The following is a 26,659-nucleotide window of genomic DNA, read 5'->3' on the forward strand; positions in this document are numbered from 1 at the left end:
GAAGAAACTAGAAACACAGAAGTCAAAATAAATGAAGAGGAAATAGGTAAACTACCTGAAAAAAAATCCAGAATAATGATAGTAAAGATGACCAAAAACCTTGAAAACAAAATGGAGAAAATACAAGAATCAATTAACACAGACCTAGAAGAACTAAACATACAAACAACACAATTACTGAAATTAAAAATACTCTAGAAAAAATCAATAGCAGAATATCTGAAACAGAAGAACGAATCAATGAGCTGGAAGATCAAATGATGGAAATAACTTCTGAAGAGTAGAATAAAGTAAAAAGAATGAAAGAGCTGAGGACAGTCTCAGAGACCTCTGGGACCATATCAAATACACCAGCATTCGAATTATAGGGGTCCCAAAAGAAGAAGAGAAAAAGAAAAGGTATGAGAAAATTTTTGAAGAGATTATAGTTGAAAATTTCCCCAACATGGAAAAGGAAACAGTCAATTAAGTCCAAGAGGCACAAAGAGTCCCATATAATATAAACCCAAGGAGAAACATGTCAAGACATATACTAATCAAACTAACAAAGACTAAATAAAAGAAAGAATATTAAAAGCAGCAAGGGAGAAGAAACAAGTAACAAACAAGGGAAACCCCATAAGCTTAACAGCTGATCTTTCAGCAGAAACTCTGCAGGCCAGAAGGGAATGGCAGGATACATTCTAAGTACTGAAAGGGAAAAATCTACAACCAAGATTACTATACCCAGCAAGGATCTCATTCAAAATTGATGGAGAAATAAACAGCTTTTCAGACAAACAAAATTAAGAAAATTCGATACCACCAAACCAGCTTTACAACAAATATTAAAGGGATTTACATGGTCAATAAATACAACATAAGAAGAAAGACCTACAAAATCAACCACAAACAATTAAGAAAATGGCAATAGGCACATATATATCAATAATTAGTTTAAATGTACACGGATTAAATGCTCCAACCAAAAGACACAAACTGGCTGAATGGATACAAAAACAAGACCCATATATGTGTTGTCTACAAGAAACTCACTTCAGAGCTAAAGACACATAGACTGAAAGTGAGAGGATGGAAAAATATATTCCATGCAAATGAGAAGCAAAAGAAAGCTGGAGTAGCAATCCTCATATCAGGCAAAATAGACCTTAAAGAAGATTACAAGAGATAAGGACGGACACTACATAATGATCAAAAGATCAATCCAAGAGGAAGACTTAAGAATTGTAAATATCTATGCACCCAACATAGGAGCACCTCAATACATAAGACAAACACTAACAGATATAAAAGGAGAAATTGACAGTAACTCAATAATAGTAGGAGTCTTTAATACCCCACTCACACCAATGGACAGATCATCAAAACAGACAATAAGGAAACAGAAGTCTTAAATGATGCAGACTTAAGACTTATGTAAGTCTTAAATAAGACTTACATAAGTCTTAGATGAAACGGATCTCATTGATATCTTCAGGACATTCCATCCAAATGCAGAAAAATACATCATCTTCTCAAATGCACATGGAACATTCTCCAGGATAGACCATATCTTGGGTGACAAATCAAACCTCAGTAAATTTAAGAAAACTGAAATCATATCAAGCATTTTCTCTGACCACAATGCTATGAGAGTAGATGTCAATTACAAGAAAACAATGGTAAGAAACACAAACATATGGAGATTAAACAACACATTTCTAAATAACCAACACGTTACTGAAGAAATCAAAAGGGCAATCAAAAAATTTTTAGAAACAAATGACAGTGAAAACAGGACAACTCAAAACCTATGGGATGCATCAAAAGCAATTGTAAGAGGGAAGTTTATAGCAACACAATCCTACCTCAAGAAACAAGAAAAACACTGAATGGACAACCTAACTTTACACCTAAAACAACTGGAGAAAGAAGAACCAAAAAACCCCAAAATTAGTAGAAGGAAAGAAATCATGAAGATCTGAGCAGAAGTAAATGAAAAAGAAATGAAAGAATCATTAGTAAAGATTAATAAAACTAAAAGCTGGTTCTTTGAGAAGATAAACAAAATTGACAAACCTTTAGCCAGACTCATCAAGAAAAAAAACAGATATACAAAGGATTATATGAGACTATTATGAGCAACTACATGTCAATAAAATAGATAACCTGGAAGAAATAGACAGAATTCTTAGAAAAGTTCAGTCTTCCAAGACTGAACCAGGAAGAAATAGAAATTATGAGCAACCCAATTACAAGCACTGGAATTGAAGCAGTGATCAAAAATCTCCCCAAAAACAAAAGCCAAGGACAAGATGGTTTCACAGGAAAATTCTGTCAAACATTTAGAGAAGAGCTAATGTCTATCTTTCTAAAACTATTTCCAAAAAAATTGCAGAGGAAGGAACACTTCCAAATTCATTCTACAAGGCCACTGTCACCCTGATACCAAAACCAGACAGAGACAACACAAAAAAGAAAACTATAAGCCAATATCACTGATGAAATAGATGCAAAAATCCTCAACAAAATTTTAGCAAACAGAATTCAGCAACACATCAAAAATTTCATACACCATGATCAAGTTGGGTTTATTTGGATGCAAGGATTCTTCAATATATGCAAATCAATCAATGTGATACACCACATTAACAAATTAAAAGACAAAAACCATATGATAATCTCAATAGATGCAGAAAAAGCCTTTGACAAAATTCAGCACCCATTTACGATTAAAACTCTTCAAAAAATGGGCATTCAAGGAACCAACCTCAACATAGCAAAGTCTGGGGAGGCCTTACAAATAGCTGTGAAAAGAAGAAGCGAAAAGGAAAGATATAAGCATCTGAATGCAGAGTTCCAAAGAATAGCAAGAAGAGATAAGAAAGCCTTCTTCAGAGATCAATGCAAAGAAATAGAGAAAAACAACAGAATGAGAAAGACCAGGGATGTCTTCAAGAAAATCAGAGATACCAAAGGAACATTTCATGCAAAGATGGGCTTGATAAAGGACAGAAATGGTATGGACCTAATAGAAGCAGAAGATATTAAGAAAAGATGGCAAGAATACACAGAAGAACTGTACAAAAAAATATCTTCATGACCCAGATAATCACAATGGTGTGATCACTCACCTAGAGCCAGACATCCTGGAATGTGAAGTCCAGTGTGCCTTGGAAAGCATCACTACAAACAAAGCTAGTGGAGGTGATAGAATCCAGTTGAGCTATTCCAAATCCTGAAAGATGATGCTGTGAAAGTGCTGCACTCAATATGCCAGCAAATTTGGAAAACTCAGCAGTGGCCACAGGACTGGAAAAGGTCAGTTTTCATTCCAATCCCAAAGAAGGGCAATGCCAAAGAATGCTCAAACTACCACACAATTGCACTCATCTCACATGCTAGTAAAGTAATACTCAAAATTCTCCAAGCCAGGCTTCAGCAATATGTGAACCGTGAACTTCCTGATGTTCAGGCTGGTTTTAGAAAAGGCAGAGGAACCAGAAATCAAATTGCCAACATCTGCTGGATCATCGAAAAAGCAAGAGAGTTCCAGAAAAGCATCTATTTCTGCTTTATTGATCATGCCAAAGCCTTTGACTGTGTGGATCACAATAAACTGTGGAAAATTCTGAAAGAGATGGGAATACCAGACCACCTGATCTGCCTCTTGAGAAATTTGTATTCAGGTCAGGAAGCAACAGTTAGAACTGGACATAGAACAACAGACTGGTTCCAAATAGAAAAAGGAGTACGTCAAGGCTGTATATTGTCACCCTGTTTATTTAACTTATATGCAGAGTACATCATGAGAAACGCTGGACTGGAAGAAACACAAGCTGGAATCCAGATTGCTGGGAGAAATATCAATAACCTCAGATATGCAGATGACACCACCCTTATGGCATAAAGTGAAGAGGAACTAAAACGGCTCTTGATGAAAGTGAAAGTGGAGAGTGAAAAAGTTGGCTTAAAGCTCAACATTCATAAAACAAAGATCATGTCATCCGGTCCCATCACTCCATGGGAAATAGATGGGGAAACAGTGTCAGACTTTATTTTTCTGGGCTCCAAAATCACTGCAGATGGTGACTGCAGCCATGAAATTAAAAGACGCTTACTTCTTGGGAGGAAAGTTACAACCAACCTAGATAGCATATTCAAAAGCAGAGACATTACTTTGCCAACAAAGTTTCGTCTAGTCAAGGCTATGGTTTTTCCTGTGGTCATGTATGGATGTGAGAGTTGGACTGTGAAGAAGGCTGAGCGCCGAAGAATTGATGCTTTTGAACTGTGGTGTTGGAGAAGACTCTTGAGAGTCCCTTGGACTGCAAGGAGATCCAACCAGTCCATTTTGAAGGAGATCAGCCCTGGGATTTCTTTGGAAGGAATGATGCTAAAGCTGAAACCCCAGTACTTTGGCCACCTCATGTGAAGAGATGGCTCATTGGAAAAGACTCTGATGCTGGAAGGGACTGGGGGCAAGAGGAGAAGGGGACTACAGAGGATGAGATGACTGGATGGCATCACTGACTTGATGGACGTGAGTCTGAGTGAACTCCGGGAGTCAGTGATGGACAGGGAGGCTTGGCGTGCTGCAATTCATGGGGTCGCAAAGAGTCGGACCCAACTGAGCGACTGATCTGATCTGATCTGATATATGATAAGCCTACAGCAAACATTATTCTCAATGGTGAAAAACTTAAAACATTCCCCTTAAGATCAGGACAAGGGTGTCCACTTTCACCAGTACTAGTCAACAGTTCTGGAAGCCCTAGCTACAGCAATCAGAGAAGAAAAAGAAATAAAAGGAATCCAGATCAAAAAAAAGAAGAAGTAAAGCTCTCACTGTTTGCAGATGACATGATACTGAACATAGAAAATCCTAAAGATGGTATCAGAAAATTACTAGAGCTAATCAGTGTATTTAGCAAGGTTGCAGGATACAAAATCAATACACAGAAATCACGTGCATTTCTATATACTAACAATGAAAAATCAGAAAGAGAAATTAAGGAATCAATCCCATTCACCATTGCAACAAAAAGAATTAAATATCTAGGAAAAAACTTACCTAAGGAGACAAAACAACTGTACACAGAAAATTATAAGAAACTAATAAAAATAATCAAAGATGACATAAACAGATGGAGAGATATTCCATGTTCCTGAGTAGGAAGAATCAATATTGTGAAAATGACTATACTACCAAATGGAATCTACAGATTTAATGAGATCCCTATCAAATTATCAATGGCATTTTTCACAGAACTAGAAGAAAAAATTTCACAATTTATATGGAAGCACAAAAGACCCAGAATAGCCAAAGCAGTCTTGAGAAAGAAGAATGGAGCTGGAAGAATCAACCTTCCTGACTTCAGATTATACTACAAAGCCACAGTCATCAAGACAGTATGGTACTGGCACAAAAACAGAAATACAGACCAATGGAACAAGATAGAAAGCTCAGAAATAAACCTATGCCCCTATGGGTACCTTATTTTTGATGAAGAAGGCAAGAATATACAATGGGGCAAAGACAGCCTCTTCAATAAATGGTGCTGGGAAAACTGGACAGCTACATGTAAAAGAATGAAATTAGAACACTTCCTAACACCATACACAAAGATAAACTGAAAACAGATTAAAGACCTAAATGTAGCACCAGAAACTATAAAACCCTTAGAGGAAAACATAGGCAGAACATTCGATAAATCAAGATCCCCTATGACCCACCCCCTAGAGTAATGGAAATAAATACAAAAGTAAACAAGTGGGACCTGATTAAGCTTAAAAGCCTTTGCACAGCAAAGGAAACTATAAGCAAGATGAAAAGACGACTCTCAGAATGGGAGAAAATAATAGGAAGTGAAACAAGTGACAAAGGATTAATTTCCAAAATATACAAGCAGCTCATACAACTCAATGCCAGAAAAACAAACAACCCAATCAGAAAGTGGGAAAAAGACCTAAACAGACATTTCTCCAAAGAAGACATACAGATGACTAACAAACAAGCATGAAAAGATGCTCAACATCGCTCAGTATTAGAGAAATGCAAATCAAAGCTACAATGAGATATCACCTCACACCAGTCAGAATGGCCCTCATCAAAAAGTGTACAAACAATAAATGCTGGAGAGGGTGTGGAGAAAAGGGAATGCTCTTGGACTATTGGTGGGAATGTAAATTGATACAGCCACTAAGGAAGATAGTATGGAGATTCCTTAAAACACTAGGAATAAAACCACCATATGACCCAGTATTCCCACTCCTAGGCATATACCCTGAGGAAACCAAAATTGAAACAGACACATGTATCCCATTGTTCACTGCAGCACTAGTTACAATAGCTAGAACTTGGAAGCAACCTAGATGTTCATTGACAGATGAATGGATAAAGAAGTTGTGGTACATATACAGAATGGAATATTACACAGCCATAAAAAGGAATGCATTTGAGTCAGTTCTAATGAGGTGGATGAACACAGAACCTATTATACAGAGTCAGAAAGAGAACGATAAATATCATATTCGAATTCATATATATGGGATCTAGAAAAATGGTACTGAAGAATTTATTTACAGGGCAGCAATGGAGAAACAGACATAGAGAAGAGACATATGGACATGCGGAGAGGGGAGGAGAGGGTGAGATGTATGGAAAGAGTAACATGGAAACTTACATTACCATAAGTAAAATAGATAGCCATCAGGAATTTGCTGTATGACTCAGGAAACTCAAACAAGGGCTCTTTATCAACCTATAGGGGTGGGATGGGGAGGGAGATGGGAGGAAGTTTCAAAAGGGAGGGGATATATGTATATCTATGGCTGATTATGTTGAGGTTTGACAGAAAACAGCAAAATTCTGTAAAGCAATTATTCTTCAATAAAATATAAATAAAAAAAAATAAGGCAGTTGGTATATCTGAAAAATCACTCAATTAGACCACTTAATCACAGAACTTATATAACCAAATAAGACTCAGGAAAGAATAAAGTAATTAACAGAAAGTAGCAATGGTTATTGGAGAAGGAAATGGCAACCCACTCCAGTGTTCTTGCCTGGAGAATCCCAGGAACGGGGGAGCCTGGTGGGCTGCCGTCTATGGGGTCCCACAGAGTCGGACATGACTGAAGCGACTTAGCAGCAGCAGCAGCAATAGTTATAATACATGAGTCTGTTTTAGTTGGTAATAAAATGTTATAACTCAGAGGGTAAGAGAATGTACTAAGGTACTAGGTTGCCTGGTTCAGATCCTAGCTCTAGGACTAGTACTAGCTGTGTGACCTTGGACTAGTTACTCAATTTCTCTGTGACTCAGCTTTCTCATCTAGAAAGTGGATTTAAAATAGAATCTGCATTACAGAGAGGCTTTAATGTTTAAATGATTTAATAAACTTAAAATCCCTCCAATGTTGCATTAGTGTTGTGTGCTTAGTCAGTCATGTCTGCCTCTTTGTGACCACATGGGACTCCTCCATCCATAAAATTCTCTAGGCAAGAATGCTGGAATGGGTTGCCATGCCCTCCTCCAGGGGATCTTCCTGATCTCCCACATTGCAGGCAGATTATTTACTGTCTGAACCACCAGGAAAACCAAGTATTAATTATTATTATTATAATTATTACTATTTGACCAAACTCAGAAAAAAAATTCCATAGGAAGATAGTAACATTGTTTAGGGTATCAAAATCATAAATCCTCCTGCAGTCCTGGTTCTTCACAGTAAACAAGTAGAAAACCTATATACTCAGGAGAAAATGGATGAGAACAAGACACTGTTGGCTTACTTGTTATGACCCTAGAAAAATAAAACTACTTGAAGAAATATACCAAACTGTGTAATGTTTAACACTGACCCAGGATTGGCTCTACTGAGGAAAAACTATAATGTCACATTCATCACTTGGTGAGTGTTGCATGTGAAAATACAGAGGACCTAACTTGTCTTGGCTCTGAGGTTGCTTAAGACAGCAAATAAAAGTTAGATCTCAGGGATCTTCTGAACGAGGAGCTGGCTTCATGACTGCAGAGGTGGGAAAGTCTGACATTCCTGTATTCTCACAGAAAGCCCCAAGCTGTTGAATGTCATTCTGGCTACACTAGCAAGTGGAGACCATTTCCCTCTATTCACTGGGCAGAGAGAAGGGAGGGATTTGAGACAGTGAAGAGAGTAACTCAGGATGACATTTGTGCCACCCAATCCAGAAGCAGATAGGGACATCACATCTTACCTCTCGTGACCATAACAACTTGGTTAATTGCTTTTGACTGGCTCAAAAGCATGTCCTAGAAATCAAGAGGAAGTCAAGATAGAGAGTAACTTGATTAAAGTTCTCAGCTGAAGTAAGTTAAAAAGAGAAAAACAAAAAACAAATATCACATATTAATGCATATATCGGAGAAGTCAATGGCAACCCACTCCAGTGCTCTTGCCTGGGAAATCTCATGGGTGGAGGAGCCTGGTGGGCTGCAGTCCATGGGTCGCTAAGAGTCGGACACAACTGAGCAACTTCACTTTCACTTTTCACTTTCGTGCATTGGAGAAGGAAATGGCAACCCACTCCAGTGTTCTTGCCTGGAGAATCCCAGGGATGGGGCAGCCTGGTGGGCTGCCGTCTATGGGGTCGCGCAGAGTCGGACACGACTGACGTGACTTAGCAGCAGCAGCAAAGCATTTATACAGAATCTAGAAAAAATGGTACAAACGAACCTTTCGGCAGGGCAGGAATAGAGACACAGACATAGGGAATGGACTTGTGGGCACAGAGGAGGAAGGAGAGGGTGGAATAATTGGGAGTAGGACTGTCATATATACACTGCCATATGTAAAACAGAGCTCGTGGGAGGCTGCTGTGAGCACAAGGAGCTCAGCTCAGTGCTCTGTGGTGACCTAGAGCGGTGGGATGAGGGGCAGGAGGGAAGCTCAAGAGACAGGGGATGTATTCATGTTGTACAGCAGAAACTCAAGCTCAAGAGACATACGGCTGATTCATGTTGTACAGCAGAAACTAGCATAATACAGTGAAGCAGTTACACTTCCATTTTTTAAATAAATTAAAACATTTTCAAAAAGAATTTCTAGCTGAATTCAAACAAACAAGAAACTCTTCAAGGATTTTTCAGCTTTATTCTTTTTCAACAAGCTTCAGAGTACTATGGAGATGTACTTGAAAGGGCAACCCCCTTCAGAATGTCAGCAATGGAGTTTCCTGAACATATATTTTCCAGCCAATCCACAGTCAAGCTGAGAAAAGGTTTCTGGGTACTGTCAATAATCACTACCAAAGAAGCTCTGGTATGACCACTTCAAACAAACAGAACTGCTTCCAGGGAGGGGCCCAGGGGCTGGTGTTTATCCAGCAGAATTACTGTAGTAAGATAGGTCACTCCACCCTTGTGCTGCACTCCACCTGCAAAACTAAGCCTCACATGCATCAAGTCACTTGGATACACCCTCTTCCCCAAGGTTCCCTCAGCCGTGCCAAATGAGAACAGGGGCAAAAAGAGGCAAGCCTGTTATTTTCTGTGCAATTTCTAAGTTTGCTGTGGTTAAATATTAAATTTGTGGTTGTTCTTCCCCTCCGCAACCCCTTATTCAATTTCACTGCATATTTTAGGGATTAAAGTGTTCAGTTCTCTTCCCATCTCTGCTGTGTTATTAGAAAATAAGAGAATGCGTTTTTAAATATTAGAGTTTTGAAAACCCAGTTTGAGGCTGGGATATGGGAATGAAATCAGTTCTACTCATAGAGAATGGTCAGGATGCCTCACTGCATCCCTTTAGGTGTCAGATACACCTTAAGCCTGAGATCTGGTCCTCTCCCAGCTGATGTGATGTCTGTAACAGCAAGTGTCTATTTCATTCCAGCACTGTGCTTAGTCGTTCAGTCATGTCCAGCTTTTTGTGATCCCATGGACTGTAGCCTGCCAGGCACCTCTGTCCATGGGATTCTCCAGGTAAGAATACTGAAGTGGGTTGCCATGCCCTCCTCCAGGGGAATCTTCCCAGCCCAGGGATAAAACCCAGGGTTTGAACCCAGGTCTCCCTCATCGCAGGCAGATTCTTTACCATCTGAGCCACAGGACAGCGTTAAGTTCCAGCACTAAGTGACACCAGTTGGTCAATGGCTCAACGAAGCTTCTTCTGGAGAAAATGTCTCTTCTACTTCAAGTTCACCTGACCTCATAATGATATTATAAGGAGGAGGCAGAGTCACTAGGAATTTGGTTCCACTTCAGATGGTCTAAGGACCAGCATCAGTATCACCTTTCTGTCCTCTAGGTATGAAGAAATCTCAGGTCCTGCCTCTGACCTTTTGAATTAGAATCTGCATTTTAATAAGATCTGGGGTGATTAATCTACATATTAAAGTTTGAGACACAGTAATTTTTAAAATAGTCAGTAATTCTACTCAAAATCATAACAAGGTAGCTTCTGAGTCCTGGTCCTGGCAACAAATCAGCATCATTTCAATGCACTTTAACCTCCAAAATTTTTGATGATATTTTCTTTTTGTAATATGAAGTTAATTTATAATATATGTTAATTCATTTAAAGATGTTTTAATGATTTTGATAGCCACAATATACAACTTCCACTGAATACGTAAACTCAAAATTTTAATCACTTACTTGTACATAAATTATTAGTCTTGAGCGTTGTTGCTAGAAAAATTGAAATCTGCAGGGAATTCTTAATTTTTAAAGCCTTTCATCCTTCCCTCAAATTTTGGATACACATTACAGATTGGTAGTAAATTAAGGTAGATATTATATAAAATTAAAAGTTAACTAACTCCTTCTTAATGAATATGAATGTTTAACACTGATTCAATGGACATGTGTTTCAGCAAACTCCAGGAGGTAGTGAAGGGCAGGGATACCTGGCCTGCTGCAGTCCATGGGGTTGCAAAGTGTCAGCCCCGATTTAGCAACTGAATAACAGCAACGATGAATTTTTAAATGATGTCTACAAGTCACATGTATTGTTGTTGTTCAGTTATTCAGTCACTAAGTCCTATGTATGCTGCTGCTGCTGCTAAGTCATTTCAGTTGTGTCCGACTCTGTGCGACCCCATAGGCAGCAGCCCACCAGGCTCCCCGTCCCTGGGATTCTCCAGGCAAGAATACTGGAGTGGGTTGCCATTTCCTTCTCCAATGCATGAAAGTGAAAGTGAAGTCACTCAGTCATGTCTGACTCCTAGCGACCCCATGGACTGCAGCCTACCAGGCTCCTCTGTTCATGGGATTTGCCAGACAAGAGTACTGGAGTGGGTTGCCATTGCCTTCTCCGAGTCATATGTATAATTTTATACACTTGAAATAAAATATATATAATGCTATATGGCCTTATTTCTAATTTCCCCTCATGTAAAAATGTGCTAGGATTGTTCAAGGCATAGGGGATCCAACGGCAACCAATAGAGACATCTTTGCCTACTCTACAGGAGGAGAGACAGGCAACTGATACAAATAACGAAATCCAAGTGTCATTCATTAAATGAACGACCTAAGTGCTATGCAGACAATGAAACAAGGGACTGGTAGCTGGAGTGCTGGAGGAGAAGGGGTCTGTGATTTTAAACAAGTGGCCTAGGAAGCCCTCACGGGACAAGCGCCATCACATCAATGACCCCGAGGAGGTGGGGGTCCGGTACATTTTTTTAAACAACACTGTCCCAGCTTTAGTTTTATTCGTTTGGCTGTGCTGGGTCTTAACTGCAGCACACGGGACCTTCTGTTGCAGTGTGCAGGCTCAGTAGTTGTGCTGCGTAGGCTTAGTTGTCCTGCGGCACGTGGGATCTTCGTTTTTGGACCAGAGATCTAACCCACATCCCCTGCACTGGAAGGTGGATTCTTAACCACTGGACCACCAGGCAAGTCCTGGGGCCAAGTCTTGAGGGTATCCAGGCGGGAAAGCAGCAGGTGAGATGGTCTGTGCCAGGAGCATGCATGGTGTGTTTCAGGAACAGCAAGGAGGCCAACCTGGTGGAGAGGAGTGAGCAACAGCCAGAGTAAGTGATGGGGTCAGAGAGACAAAGGGGTGACAGGAAGAGCAGCAGGAGACTCATAGGCCACTACAGGGTGTCTCACTCGGAGAGACAGAGATACTGGAGTGACGGGATCCAGCTCACGTTTGAAAGGCAACAGCTTGCTGAGGGCATCTGCACCTTTAGCTACAGGGGCAAGGATGAAAGGGAGGGGTGCATACCTTGCCTGTCCCATCTCCAGCAATATCTGCCCCCCATCCGCCACAGACACACTTATCATTATTATGTACATTTCTTCTAATCACTATGCACAGAATTGTAGATCTGAAGGGAATTTAAATACAACCACTTCATTTTATACAACCACCTCATTTTAAAGATTAGGAAACTGAGGCCTAGAAATGGATATGATTTGTTCAAAGTCACAAGCTGAGTTTATAGCCCAGGAAGAACTGGAGATGTTATTTCTATTCTCACACAGAAATTTAGCAGGAGAATAGCTGAAAGACAAGGGCTTTGGCACCAGACAATCTGGGGGTCTTGGCTGGGTCACAGGATAGCCCTATAGCTTTGGGGAAGCTCCATGGACTCTCCAGGCATCAGGAAACTGGGAATGATAGTAAGAACACCCACCCATAGGGCTGTGTTGGTGATTCCCAGGTAGCACTAGTGGTAAAGAACTTGCCTGCCAATGTAGGAGACATAAGAGATACAGGTTCAGTCCCTGAGATGGGAACAGCCCCTGGGGAAGGGCATGGCAACTCACTCCAGTATTCTTTTCTGGGGAACCCCATGGACAGAGGAGCCTGGCAGGCTACAGACTACAGAGTTGCAAAGAGTCAGACATGACTGAAGCGACTTAGCGCACACACACACACCCATAGGACTGTGCTGGTGATTAACTATATGTAAAGCAAACCAGCGGAGTGACTGGGAAGTAGCTGGTGTTCAAAACAAGGGAGCTTCCACTCTCCTTTCCCACAATCCCAGCATCTACAGGTCACAGGGGCATCATTTCCAACTGGTGTTTAGCCCACCACAGAGCACAATGCTCCTGGCAGGACTGATGTTATCAGACAACTCTAATAATGATTAAAATAGAAGCATAATAAATTCACTGATACAGCTAATTTGTTCACGACCCACTGTGCTTCTTTATAGGAAGAGGCTATGGAGAAACAACAGACCCTAAACAGTGAATGATTTATTTATTGTATGAGAGGAGTTCTGAATTGTAATAATTATAACAATAGTAACTATCATTGAGCTGACTCCTACTATATGTCAAACACTGTGCTAGGTACTTCATACACATGCATATTAAATCACTTATGCTCCCAATAAAAGTATGAAGTTAGGTATAAAAAAAACTCCTTTGATGAACAGAAAAACTGAAGCTCAGAGTTGCAGTCACTCATGATGAATGTTTACAAGAAAAATGCATGATAAATAAGGGAACAGTAAACCAAATACGTCATCCACAGGAAGCTTCCTCTCAAGAGGCTCACGCGGAATATAACAGTAGCTTTATGAAGTCTACATAAAAGTAGCTGATCCTTTCCACTCACTGAATGCCTTTGTGTGCCAAGCATTATGGTTGTCAGTTAACTTACTACGTTCTTAAGCCTCACGGCATTAGGTATTGTTTTCCTATTTTATAAACAAGGAAATGGGGTCACAGAGGGATTAGGTAACTTTCCCTGAGTCACCTTCCTCCATGAGACAAAACCAGGATTTGAACCCAGACTATCTGACACCTATAACTGGGTCACGCCTACTGTTGTGACATATAGGGCCAGACCTCCTGTAGCCATCTCCTCAGCTACCTATTCTGCTGATTACAGGAGCCTCCTAGGGCATATGGGAGGACAACTGAAGTCTTCATGGATATTATCTTCAAATGTTGGCTATATCCCAATTTTCTCAGTAATCATCTAAGGCTCAGTCACGAGGGACAGGGTGTATGTATAGTTATAGCTGATTCATGTTGTCATATGGCAGAAACCAACACAATAGTATAAAGCAACTATCCTTCAATTAAAAATGAAGTTTTTAAAAAGATGATCAAATATTTAAAAATGAGGGAAGCACCATCAGTTTTACAGTGGTGGTACTTTAACAAACTAAAGCAAAATGATAGGTCGGATACACTTCAATCATCTCTTCTCACTTCTGTCTCCTTTATGGAGACCTTTCATTCTTATTTGACTAGGATACATTGCCAGGCTTGGTTTCAGTGGTTCCTCAGCTTGGATCAGCCCCACCAGGGTCCCAGCCCCCAGGCCATGGCTGGGTGTTCAAGTGGGCAGCCTGAGCTTCCACCACGGGCCCTTATCCCCTCAGCATCAGCATCTGAGCCTCTGCCAATGGGGAGACAGCCACAGTGACTGGTGGAAGCAGTACAGTCTGAATGGACTCGCAAAGGCTGTAACTCCTCCTCCTCCATTTCCAACGCCAAATGATGCACCACACTGTGATGTCTGATGTCTGTTTCCTCAGTGACCACCTGGCGGGGCAGGTAACAGAGTCCAGAAGTATTACCACCCCATGAAGTGATACTTTGGCCACTTGATGCAAAGAGCTGACTCATTTGAAAAGCCCCTGATGCTGAGAAAGATTGAGAGTAGGAGGAGAAGGGGATGACAGAGGATGAGATGGTTGGATGGCATCACCGACTCAATGGACGTGGGTTTGGGTGGGCTCCGGGAGTTCATGATAGACAGGGAGGCCTGGCGTGCTGTAGTGCCCTGGGTCGCAAAGAGTCAGACACGACTGAGCAACTGAAGTGAAGTAAACTTTGACCAATGAGAAAGAAGAAACAAGAAAGGTCAGAGACTGCTGGTCCAGTGGTTAAGAATCTGCCTTGCAATGCGAGGGATGCAGATTCGATCCCTTGTCAGGGAACTAAGATCCCATGTGCCTCGGAGCAACGAAGCCCATATGCTGCAACTACCAAAACCAGAGTGCCCACAGCCAAATAAGCACATTTTTTAAAAGAGAAAGAAAGGTCAAGTAAATTCCTCTCCCTTTTCCAAGACAGAGGCTGTCAAACTATAGTTAAACAGCCAATCTGGCCTGCCTCCTCTTTTTGTAAATAAAGCTTTATTGGAACCTGCCCATTCATAGCCATGCCCATTCATTTACTTATTGTCTATGACAATCTTCACAACAAAACAGAGTAGAATAATTGTCACAGAGATATGTGCCCTGCAAAGTCTGAAATACTGTTTACTATCCGACCCTTTATAGAGAAAGTATGTGGACCCCTGCCACAAAGGCTTGCTCTGAGGCAGGACCTGCTTGGAAAGCTCTGTGAACCAAGTTCATCAGTTAGGTTTCTTACAAAGCTGAGGCCAGCCTGGTTATGTATCTTTTCATGTTTACATTCCTTCTTCTCGTCTCACTTGCCTTTTTGCCTTGGACCTGCTCTGGGGTTATGCCTATCAGTAATACCTGAGCACCCCAGTTTTATCACAGACTTGATCCTCTAGAACCTGAAATAAAGAGAGTTATAGATCTAAGACCCATATTCATGAATTTTTTTAGATTTATTGGTTTTCTCAGAAGTTGCATTAATCCATCAAAAAGAATATAAACATTTTCTAATTCTTCCATGTTAATTTTAAATACTTTTATAAAGCCATCACTGTAAGATCTCTAATGAGGATGTACTGAAAGCTCAAACCAATTTTCCTCACATTGTGTATCTTTGAGAGTGGTTTTGCTGCAGGATTCCTCTCAAATCTAGTATCATTTCACCTGGGAGCACAAAATTAGAAATCACTAATGTTTTCCAAGGTCATATTCAATGAGTATTATACATGGAAACTTGCATCTGTTATGGCTCAAGGTCATCTCTCTCTCTTTATATTTTTATTCTCTAGTAACTAAGTTCTTATCTGCTATATATTTCCTATCAGTTTTAAAGATTTAATTTAAAGTTTTATTAAACTGACAAAGCATTCATTTTCAGGCTGAGCAAAGTGTTAAGCACTAAGATTGGCAAGAAATGGAGCACATATTATAGAAAAGTGTTGGGTGGCCAGGGACCTTCAAAAGTGCCTACTGCATCTTGTTCTGTCTTTCAGCACACCTTGCTTACCAGGGAGCTTTCCTTGAGGAAGGAGTAGTACAAATGGTAACACCAACTTGACTTTAACCACGGCTGTCACACTACCAAAGATGAAAGAGAAAACTGCTGTAACTACACTGGAGATCTAGCCTAGATCATCTTTCATTCTCTCTCTACCTCTCTGATGGAAGTGATCTAGACCAGATCTGGTCAGAGAGTGAGTGACTGACCCTATTAGGGACCATTTTCTGAGACCACTTTGGAAAGTGCCAGTGATCTATTTCAAGTTCAATCTTGACTGATCTTCTTGGAACAAAACTATGGAAAAGGAATTGCCTTGGTTCCATCCTCAAGTTCCCTGCATTCGATTAAGTCAGAATGGGTTATCTGTCACCTAACTATTGGAAGGAAAACTTAACAGTTGTTTGTTATCAGTTCAACATTTTTAGTTGCAGATGACCACAAAAGAAATCCCAATCAAACTTTGGAAATAAATCAAAATGGAATGGGGTGGTTATACAGAAATCAGGGACTGAGCTTCGTAATACAGGGACTGAATTCTTCCCAAGCTTCTTATTTCTGCCTTTCATGCTTGGGGGAACTCATTTGCAAGTTTGGAAAGTGAAACAAAATGTAAACCTCACTAAAATGTTATAATGCTTTGATTTAGCCAGAGAACTTTCTCTTTCAGTTAAATCTTGCTTAAATGCCCATAGCAGCTCTATCTTGAAAACAAAGAAGAATTCACAGACCAGTGCCTTACCTTGCATTTAGATACCAGCCTTGAAGAAGTCATAAACATTCTAATTAATAAACTGAAACCTTTCTTCAGTGTTTCTGTCAATGTCATACATCTGCTTCAGTTACAAAAGTAAACTACCAAAAATTATTTAGACCATTTGGAAAAGTCTAGAAATGTGTAAACCAAATGTAAACAAGTCCTTAAAGTTTGGTTTTGTTCTGACTGTGTGGTTAAAATCCAGTAAGATCGAATAAGAATTGGCCCCCAAAAATGAGTATTTGCTTTCCTTAAGTTTATACACAGTCTAGAGAAATAAAAACTGATGCAAATCAAGCAAGAAAAAGCAAGTACCTATTTTAATTTTGCTATTACAAGAATTATCTCTATAGTTCTGGTACTTTAGAACCATCTTTCAGAGTCTACTTTGGGATGTAAATATTCAGATTATTACAGACAAAATATGATGCTTTCCAAATAGTATCACTTTAATCTAGATATTTGAATAATAAATATTAATATAATCACAGTTTATCTTCCTCAAACTACAACAAAACAAAAAACAAACATAAAACCCTAGTTTCAATTCGTCCCAAAATTCATTTCAAACCCTCTTATTATATAACTCTGAGTCCTTTCCAGTGTAGCCAAATCTGTTATAAATTTTTGAAGCAGCAGTCTCATTAAAAGTAACATTAAATGTAACACAGAAAATGTTATCACTCCAATTAAGGACTTACTATTAATTATAAAATTTCCCAAAGCAACTGGATTATAATAGCAACAGGTATTAGTGCAATTAGTAACAACACTTTATAAATGATCTTAAAAGATCTATTATTTTATTTATAATGCTGATTCCTTTTAATTGAAAAAAAAAGTCTGTAACAGTGGACATGGCAATTTCTAATTTTCACAGTACTTTATTTCTAACTGTAAATGATCTTTAAGGAGATCAGATTCCCATATTCCCAGAGAGCTCATTCATCTCTCCTGCTTCACCCTGAGCACTACAGATAAACAGGGTCCTGCCAACATGGTGGCGCTGGGCTCCAGCCTGTCACTCTTTAGACCACAGCAGACTCAGGAGTCCAAGACTCCTGAGGAATTACTATTCAGGCTGTCAGTTCTACTTTCTGATGGGGAACAGCAATAGAGCCATGTTCACTTTTCAACAACCCCATAATACCTGTGAAGAAACCCTACTGCTTTGAAAGCTGGAAGAGCCAAGTGTGGGGGATATTTGATGAACCATCTCTTTGGCTTGTTGGCCCGTGAGCAGTGTGAACTGGTTGTGCCTTATGGCTTTCTTTTCTCTTAGCTTTCTCACCAAACAATTTAAATCCTCTGAATCCTTGGCTCCAGACACCTGAAAGTTGAGGGAACCTTCAATTCATTGTCTAGCTAAGTGTTTTTCAAGCTTTATGTGAAGAGAAGCTACATAGAAATACTTGGAGAAATCTGAAGACAACAAAGACCCCAGTGCTGGCAAGGAATCCATACTTTCCGTCTCCTGTATCAAATGCTTCTTTACTCTGCTAGGCACAATAAATAGTCATGTATCTCATGTATCTCCAAATCCTTAAGGGTTTTGCCATGCACAGGTACCCTGGGTTAGGTAACACAGTTGGCATAGCATTCACAGATACAATATCCATCGTTTTACCCATAGTGAGTAACCCTGAAGAATTTGGGTTGAACATGCTGCAAGCTGGAAGATCTGTTATCTTTACTTGTTGCCATTACACAGTAAAAATCAGAAGATGATACAAATCCATCCTGTGAAGAAAAACATCCTCACATGAGAAAGAATTGATATTGCTAGTAGAAGAAATGAAAGAGAATGCAAAATGATCTAAGAAAGTCATGGGTCTTAGAATATAAAAAGTTTCATGGGGAAAATAATTTGTTCTTGTGATATTTATACATCTGAATATTTATGAAGCCTTGCGATGGCTTTCTCTTGAATTTCAAGAGTTGGTTATATATCCAAGATTTAAACATCATAATATTATACCATGAGCAAACTATTTATAAGACTGAAAATTGAAGAAACCAAGCATGAACAATTTAGTCACCAAGTCAGCACCAGTCACAAAGAGAACAAGTCACAAAAAATAAATGTTTTATGAGGAAACCACATAGAGATGGAATATCAAATCAGTCTCCATTCAACATTGGCTTGATTTTCACTCACCACAAGGTTCTGGAATCCTGTGTGTTAATATAAGTGAAGAGACTAGATTTTGGGTGTTTTCCATCCAAGAAGTCTCTTGTACATTTGCATATTTTCAGCTACATCTATAGGACTCAAAGCCATTTATAAGTGAGAGAAAAGGCCAGCATAAAATCATCTTGCAAGGACTGGTTTATTTTCTCTGGCTAGAGTGGTTACCGAGGGCCTTGTCTTCTTTATGTATCAAAAGCACAACTGTCTTTCAACACAGGATCCATATGATTCTATTGATGAGAAGTCTTGGTCCTGAAAGGTTCTGCAGACAATTACAACAGAGAACAAAGAATGGAGAAACTCTCTGGAGAATGGAGAGCATTTCCTCACTCTCTGGAAGGCAGCCACAGCTGATCGACATAAACCTTTCTGTGAAGCGGCACCCATCTGGTCTTTATAGACAGGCACTAAACTCACTGCAGGCATGTCACCCATCTGGCTTTTATGAATGTATGATGTACCGGGTTCAGTTCAGATGATAACATCTGTCTCGAGAGATAAACCAAAGCCAATCTATCAAATTACATCCACATTATCTCTATGAGTTACATAATAAGATGACATGGCTGATGAAGGTAATTGGTGGCATTGTTGTTCTATTCCCCCGCCCACCACCATCTATAGTTATTCCAAGGTCTACTCTTGGCCTTCTCACATGTTTCAGAAAACACATAATATTTAATGGCTGGTTGTACGTGTATGTGTCTGCATTATATGTTAGGTAAACCTTTAAGACTTTTTCGCCTGTTCAAGGACAGTTCAACAGTTTCTAGCTTAAAACAAAAACCTTGCAATGAAAGGAAGTTACCTTTCCTAACTCTATGTTAATTTTCAGCAGTCTTTCTGGAAATATATAATGTTGAAGAACCTGTTTGGCATGTAATCATGAGGTTCCCTTCATCAACTTACATGCTCTATGCAGTGTCAAGAAATCTAAATCTTTTCAATTTATATGCCTGAACACTCACACAATTTATCAAAGAACAAGCTTATTTCCAGAGCAAGAAGCAATTAGTCATATTAAACATTCAAGACCTCAAATGAAACGGAACACCTTAGAAATTATAAAATAAACACATAAGGACGAATTATTATCGCTCCAGTAGTTTAACTGCAGGTCATCAGAACTTTCATTGGGTGTAATAGTCATTGGGTGTAATTTCATAACTAAACCAAAGGGTTTGTGCTTATAGAACTACTGCAGTGTTAAGTAAGATTAACCATTTGTGCAAGCACTGAATTGGGTTCTTTTGTAACTCTCTTGAAGTGAAGTGAAGTCGCTCAGTTGTGTCTGACTCTTTGCGACCCCATGGACTGTAGCCTCCCAGGCTCCTCTGTCCATGGGATTTTCCGGGCAAGAATACTGGAGACTGGAGTGGGTTGTCATTTCCTTCTCCAGGAGATCTTCCCAACTCAGGGATTGAACCCGGGTCTCCAGCTTTGTAGGTAGATGCTTTACCGTCTGAGCCACCAGGGAACTCTCTTGAGTCAGTGTCAAAACAGACTCTATTGGGCAGTCTAGGGTTTTCCACATGAAAACACACTGACCCTAAGATTCCAAAATGAAGCATCAGAAACAATAAGCAGAATATGCTCAGAGATGAACAGCAGTCCCATAAACCTTTGAGTCACTGCTCCAGACCCTGAACCAGTAAGAATTGTTCTTGTTGTACTGACATAAATGATATATTGCACTCCCTGGTTTTCCTCTCCAGAGTAGAGAGAAAATTGAGATGTGTGTTACAAATTCTGCTGTTGACTTAAGGAGATGCATTCAAGTATTTTTCAATGCTGTCTGGCATCATTTATTTATCTCTCCATGCTATGCTAGGCTATTATACTCTGCTAGTTCTTTCAAAGGGTTTCTTCTAACTAAAATGATAAAGCAGAAGGACTTACTTCCTAAAGTCATTCCTTTGATAATTATACATATTAGCAGGGTCAACTATAGCTAGGGCTTCCCAGGTGCCTCAGTGGTAAAGAACCTGTCTGCCAATGCAGGAGACACAAGGGACATGGGTTTGATCCCTGGGTCAGGAAGATCCCCTGGAGGAGGAAACGGCAACCCATTCGAGTATTCTTGCCTGGAGAATCCCACGAAGAGAGGAGCCTGGTGGTCTACAGTCCATGGAGTCACAAAGGGTCAGACATGACTGAGCACACACACATGCACTACACAACTGTATCTAACGTACAGAGAATATATCATCCTTTATAGTCACTATCTGGGACATTCAGGGTCATTGGTTTCTTATCTATTTAGGGAAACTACCACTTTATCCCATCACCCTGCTACTGCTGCTGCTAAGTCGCTTCAGTCGTGTCCAACTCTGTGCAACCCCATAGACGGAAGCCCACCAGGCTCCCCCATCCCTAGGATTCTCCAGGCAAGAACACTGGAGTGGGTTGGCATTTCCTTCTCCAAGAAAGTGAAGTCGCTCAGTTGTGTCCAACTCTTTGCTACCTTGTGGAGTATAGCCCATCAGGCTCCTCTGTCCATGGGATTTTCCAGGCAAGAATACTGGACTGGGTTGCCATTTCCTTCATCCTGGGGATCTTCCCAATCCAGGGATCGATCCCAGCTCTCCTGCATTGCAGGCAGATGCTTTAACTTCTGAGCTACCAGGGAAGCCAATCACCCTGGCACCCTTTAAAACCACTGGTGAGGTAGACAGAGAATCATCCCCAAAACACATGAAATATTTCCAAACCACTCTAACAGTCATTAATTCACTTCCAGGAGGCAATGATATATGTCACACAAATTAAATACACACATAAGCACAAACTTACACGTTTACATATACAAACCACAATTGTATTTTATAAAATTATCATTCTTACAAGTGAAATATTATCCAAATTGAGACCAGAGAATTAAAAAGAATAATGATATAGTCTATGGCTTTCAGAGGCAAAAAAGTGAGATAATTTTTCTGAAATTATCTCAGAAATTTCTCTGTGATTTTTGGAAAATGAAATAATATTTTAACAATGTCTAATTCTCTGTAAAATCACAATATTACAGGTAAGCATGATATAATTTTAAGACCTTAAAAACATGTCAAGAAGAGAAATTGGGCTTTAGTCATAAAGTGCAGTCAAATTAGCTGTGGAAAGAGCTTTAAACTTAGATTTAGAACATGTATTCTATCCTTGATTGGATTCTACCCTTGATTACTGGCAGTTCATGAGTTGACTTTGGTCAGGTCACTTTATCTTTCACATTTTTTATATAATGGGAATAATTACATAAAAATAATAATTAAAATACATGATGGGTGTGAAAAGTAAATGAATAAGGACAGGTCAACCATAATGGCAGACATACTATAGATATTTGGTAAATATTAATGCCTTTCCCCATTTATCTGGGGTTTAGCAACCTTTAGAATATAGGTCGGAGAAGGCAATGGCACCCCACTCCAGCACTCTTGCCTGGAAAATCCCATGGATGGAGGAGCCTGGTGGGCTGCAGCCCATGGGGTCGCTAGGAGTCAGACACGACTGAGCGACTTTACTTTCACTTTTCACTTTCATGCATTGGAGAAGGAAATGGCAACCCACTCCAGTGTTCTTGCCTGGAGAATCCCAGGGACGGGGGAGCCTGGTGGGCTGCCGTCTATGGGGTCGCACAGAGTGGGATACAACTGAAGCGACTTAGCAGCAGTAGCAGCAGCAGAATATAGGTACACACTTCAGGTTATAGCTTCTGGGAAGCCTTCTAAAAGTAATGGATAAAACCAAATCTAGATCTTACAATTCAAAACAGAAGCTAACTTCAAAAGTCCAAATGAGAGGTAAAATTGTCCTTGATTTACTACTACAAAAACAGTAATTTAATCACTGCACAGAAGGGAGGAAAGCAGCTTTCACTTCAGGTTTGAAGGGTATCAACAAAGGTTCTCACCATTTTGCATGTAATAGTCCAACAGAATAGAGGGATTCCTTTCTACTCCATGGTGGTGGCTCAGGGCAGATCTGAACGCCCCAGCAATGGAAAGCAGGTGTAGGACATTGTAGTCATTATTTTAGGATCCTTTCTTCCTTGTTGTCAGAGAGTCCAGTTCTGTTAAGGCAACTCCTACTGTCCAACTCTGGCCTATGGAGCAGAGCCACCATGGAGCTTCTCCATGATGCTGGTGCCTAGCAACAACACATTCCTTACTGCTTTGATAAATGGAGAGTCCTTTGGGACTTCCTTCACAACACAGACGTCGGGCAGGCTCTTCAGCCTTATCTAGTACAGTTACTTCCCTGAGTCTCTCCATCCCTTTCTCATTGTCTGGCCCACCCAGTTGGCTCTCGTTTTCCTCAAGCTCATCTGAGTGATTTCCAACTGTATAGAGAATCAACTCTTGGGATCCTTTATCCATGAAGTTCCCCCATATGGATAAAGTTTCTGTGAGGTAAATGTATTCACCTGACTCTTTGGGCAGCACAACACAATCATCTTTTTTGAAAATTTGGCAGCAACTGAGAAAGAGAGGATTCTGTGCTTTCAGAAAATTCCCCCAATGGAATTGGCTCTTCACAAAATAGACAAGAACTCCCAAGGTGAAACAGTATTATAAAAAAAAAAAAAAGCAATCTGAGTTCAAACAATAAAATCATTCCTAATCTAACATTGTCTCAAAGAGATAGGTAAAATGACGTAGAAAATATAACTGGTTCATCCTTTTCTTTCCTGAGATTTTCTGATCTTTCTGATATTTTTCTCTTTCTTTCATTCAAAGGGACAAAAGAGGGAGTATGATCTGACAACAGCCTACAGATGGAATAGCTAATGTGCGTGACCACTTGGCAAGTACTAGTCTGTGGATGTCTTTCAGGGCACAGTTTGCAACTGGATCTGCCTCAGTAGAATATCAAAAGGAAGTGTGCAAAATGCAGTTATCTGAGGTGGAACATAAGCAATTCTTCCTGAGTTTTCCAAGCACAAAAAAGGAGGGGTCATTTTCATGGAGGCAAAGCTGTGGTGATGCTGCTCGAGACAGCCATCAACAACTGCGCTTACTTCTTCAGGGCCGTCCTGAGCATTCCTGGACTTCTCTTCTCGTGATGCCAGCTGCCCCTACTGCCCCAAGGCCCAAACCACCAGCATGGCCCCCCTTTCCCATATGCTAAAATTAGAATGTGAATATGGTTGCTGAAAGAATAATGGGGGGAAAAAAGTAGTTTTTCTAAAAGCCAACAATATCAAAATGAGTTTATCTGAACTCACTGAGTAACTAGATAGTTTCTCTGTGAGCAACTATACTTAGCAGTGATTAAGTTACTAGAACTAATTTGACATCCAGGATACATATTTATTAACCTATATCCAAAGTAAATTAGATTTCATTTGCCTCTTAGTTCATAGAGATGTCCTTCCTTTCCCTTTTAACCTTGAGACAGGTAAACATGACTGGGGCACAGACCTTTTGCATATTAATGAGAAATTCTGAAATGTTTGGTAAGAAAAATACATTTGTGCTAGTTACATATTTTTCTTTTGCTTAATATTTTGAGAGATTCCATCTACATGCTTTTGAATCACTTACACTTAGGTTATTAAAAAAAAAAAAAAAGGTTTGGAAGCTCTATTTGTCATCCAAAAGCTTTAGAAGTATTTCTTTTCTCTTCAAGCTCTTTATTAAAACATACACGCAGAGGAAACTATGATTTGCCAAGTATAAACAAGCACAGACACCAAATGTTTCAAGTAGACTTGGAAACCTGACTCTGAATTTAGAGTAAAATTTTGTCCTTGGTTTATATTACAGATGTACCTACACCCACTCCTGCCCCACCCCTCTCACAGCTTCTATAACAAAATTGCTGCTTTTTACATGGACCCTTTCCAGCAACTAAGACTACCCCATAGATGGCTCCAATTTAGCTCTTAGGGTTGCTACACTCTTCTTCCACAAAATAGCAACCCCACCACCAATCATGCCTGGAAAAGGGGAAAAACACACGTAGGAACCTCTGCTGGTGAGAATATGCCAACTAATCATGGAATGGCACTCCCTACATGTACGCCTTTCTTTCCTCATTCTTATTTGTCACAGACTCTATATTTCCCTGACTCACTTCCTTTTTTTTTCTCTTATTATCTTACGTTTTCTTATCCTTTCTCCCCTCCCCGCCCCCGTCCCCTGCCCCCCCTTTTTTTTTAGCATACTGCTCTTCTTACCACTAGGTCTTAGGAGAGCTATTCGGTACATTTGTATTTGGGGTCCTAGATCTACAGAATGGTTTAGGATTGGTTGAACCAAAATATCGCAAAATTGGTTAGAATAGTGTCACCTAGCCCTCAGCCACCAGACAAAGCATTCAGAGCTCTAGCTTCAGCCCTCAAGGGTGAGTAAATAGTCTTTGTCTTTTCTTAAAGAAGCAACTGCCCCTGCAGCGGTCCATTCACTGTGTGTTCGAAAACAGTCCACCAAATCCTCAGAACAAATGCAGTCCAAATCTTGTCTGAAATTCCTCTGTCCGAGGCTGGTTGTGAAATCTTAGAAAATTTTAACAAGAGCACATTGGAAGCATCTCAGTTCAAACCACCACTGGAATCCATGGGGACAACCACGGAAGCCTCTTAACTTTGTGACGAGAGTCAATGCCTGTGCCCTCCATTATATACAATGTGGAGGTATTATTTTCAGAATGCAGGTTTGATCTCGTTGCTCGCTTCTACCTTGTAAATGTCATCAAGCCTTTGAACCACCTTTGGAATGGAGACCAAGGCCAGCCCCATCTTACCCTCTCACTCGCTACACCCGACAGCTGCCCTGTTCACTCCTCAGCATTCAGTGTCCCCTCCCACTGGAGGGTCTCTGCACTTGAGGTGCCCCTCTGAGTACAATCCATCTCCCCATCTCAGGCCCACTGAGGATCTTTCTCCTCTGCTCCTCACCCAGTTAACTCTTACTCATCCTTCAACTCTCAACCCAGGCATTACTTCTGAAAATGCATTTCAGTTCCTCTGTTAAACACTCTCATTATACAATATCCCATTACTGTGGACTTCTCACCTCAGCTCTGGTTTTCCATCCTTGCAGTATGTTACTACTGCATCACCAGCATAGGGCCTAACACATAAGCCTCACTTAATATTTATTCAGTGAATGAATACATGAATTCATAGAGAGTTATTTATCACAACAGGCCCTCAAATATTGTATTTTGCCACTGGCTGTTATTATCTTTATACTGAACTAGATATGGGACTATTACAGACTTTGTGGTTTCATTTACATCTTAATGATGGTCTTTAAGTAATAGACACCAATGTTTTCCCTCTGGCCTTGTTCGCAGCACTGTTACAATGATGTCCAGAAATTTAATACTTTTTCTCTGTGAAAGTAAACATGAAGAGGTAGAAAAGACAAGCTATAGACTGGGAGGAATTATTTGAAAACGACGTAATCTGACAAAGAACTAGTATCTAAAGAAGTCCCAAAATTCAACAGTAAAGAAACAAAAAATCCAATTAAAAAGTGGGCAAAATACACGAACAGACATTTCACTGAAGGTACACAGGTGGTAAATAAATACAAGAAAAGATATTTAATATCCACAGCCTCTAGGGAAATGTAAATTAATGCCACGGTGAAGTATCTATATATACCTATGAGAAAGGCTAAAACAAAATAG

General features: G+C 40.0%; 1 long non-coding RNA gene across 1 annotated transcript in view; it reads left to right on the forward strand.

The window, feature by feature from the left end:
• The window catches only part of LOC112441991 (uncharacterized), a 32,092-nt gene extending 7,641 nt beyond the window's left edge, over nt 1-24,451 (forward strand). The window contains exon 3 of the long non-coding RNA XR_003029947.2: nt 23,758-24,451. This is a non-coding gene — a long non-coding RNA (uncharacterized lncRNA). The remainder of the gene's footprint in view (nt 1-23,757) is intronic.
• The last annotated feature ends 2,208 nt before the right edge of the window (nt 24,452-26,659 follow it).

Source organism: Bos taurus, chromosome 17 (assembly GCF_002263795.3).
Source record: "Bos taurus isolate L1 Dominette 01449 registration number 42190680 breed Hereford chromosome 17, ARS-UCD2.0, whole genome shotgun sequence".
In the NCBI taxonomy this organism is placed as follows: Eukaryota; Metazoa; Chordata; class Mammalia; order Artiodactyla; family Bovidae; genus Bos; species Bos taurus.